Source organism: Otolemur garnettii, unplaced genomic scaffold (genome assembly GCF_000181295.1).
Source record: "Otolemur garnettii isolate 467f Iridium unplaced genomic scaffold, OtoGar3 scaffold00188, whole genome shotgun sequence".
In the NCBI taxonomy this organism is placed as follows: Eukaryota; Metazoa; Chordata; class Mammalia; order Primates; family Galagidae; genus Otolemur; species Otolemur garnettii.
Genome location: NW_003852583.1, coordinates 2,312,037 through 2,313,916, shown reverse-complemented (window position 1 = coordinate 2,313,916; position 1,880 = coordinate 2,312,037).

Sequence of the window (1,880 nt, the reverse complement as noted above, 5' to 3'; positions counted from 1 at the left end):
ATTATATTTTTTAATTATTCAGATTTGATTACTGAAAAAATGATAAAAATGAGCAAGAAAATTATTCTTACCAGACGTAATACTTGAGTAGGTTAGATGAAATCTTTTCATATTTGCTATTAAAGGAAGACTGAGGTTTTGATCAAACTATGAAAATGGACGAGACTAATTCTTGTCAAACCCATAACTAGAAGCCACAGACGCAGCTTCAGCGGGTGGGAATGTGAGGGAAATGATATTCATGAAATGGGTAGATTGAGCAAGAAGATGAACCCTCAGCACGTCGTTCTGACGGCGCGAGTGCTTCTCACTAGCACAGTCTGATCTGAACTGATGATTCTGATTTTCTTTTGGATAAGCCTTACAGAAAATTTAGTATTTTGCATCAAAATTCTTTCACACAGAGAAAGAAAGTGTATATTTTAAGTTCAGAGACAAAGTATTTTCTAACTACTTTTTTCATATTCTGTAACTTTACTTTGGCTAAGATGGTATTGATAGCTAGAAACACTCACTTTTTTTTTTTTTAGAGTCTTCACTTTGGTACCCTTGGTAGAGTGCCAAGGCGTCACAGCTCACAGCAACCTCCAGGTCTTGGGCATAGGCGATTCTCTTGTCTCAGCCTCCTGAGAAGCTGGGACTACAGGCACTCAACACAACGCCTGGCTATTTTTTTGTTGCAGTTTGGCCGGGGCTGGGTTCAAACCTGCCACCCTAGGTCTATGGGGCTGGCACCCTCTCCACTGAGTCACAGGCGCTGCCCATAAATACCCACATTCTTAATTATAAAAACATAAAATGTCAGTTGGACATAAAAACATCACGTGAATAATTACTACCCTGGAAAACAGTCTACATAATTAGCAAACAATCAACAGTATTCATGAAAGACATCTGAATACAGAATTACATTAATGTGATGTTCTTAAAGGATGATGCTTTATGCCCAATACTGAGCCAGCCAGCATCATGATGATGAAGATGATGATGTGTGTTTGTGGTACCACCAGTGCAGTATTTATGGAAAACAATGGAAATTTTCTAGTTTAGTAGAAATTATATCAAAATGAGGCGACAGAATGGATGAATCTGAAATATAGACAAAAAGAAGAAATCATACAAAACGTTTAAAATGTAAATATGACTCATTTCAACTACTGTGCACTACAGATAAGTTACGGTGAACAGACTGATGGCCAAAGAGAGAAAGAAGACCCAGGTCTCAAAATTGGTAGTTGTGTCACTGATTTTATGTCTATCGTATAGACTTATGCATAAGTTTGGACTTCGGTAAAAGATGTGTCGAACAACTTTCGGCTTTAGACATTGATCTTGAGTGTTTTCACCACAAAAAAAAAAAAGAAGGAAAAAGTAGGAAATGGTCCGTATATCAGGTGATGGATATGTTAATTAGCCTGATTGTGATGATCATTTCACAAAGAATCATCACATTTATGATACCATAAATATACATTAAAATATATATTGAGAGGTTCTGGCATAGAACCCGGTGAGGGTCTGCAAGAAAGGAGACGGGGCTGGTCGAGGACAAGCAGAGACTTTAATAGAGGGAAAGGCAGATTGGACCCTGAGCAGGCGTCAGCTCCCTCCCACCCAGTAGCAAAAGGCTTTTATCAGCCTCAGCGGGGCAGCTGGATGGGGACAGCGAGTCAGGCAGGTCAGGACAGGGGTGCATCCTCAGGTTAAGGATTATGTTTCCAGGACACTGTCTGGCCTCCAGGCACTCCAGGAATCTGGGGAGGGGATTGCGGGTTCTGCCTGATTTTCTTTTTTTTTTGAGACAGAGCCTCAAGCTGTCCCCCTGGGTAGAGTGCCATGGCATTACAGCTCACAGCAACCTCCAACTCCTGGGCTCAAGC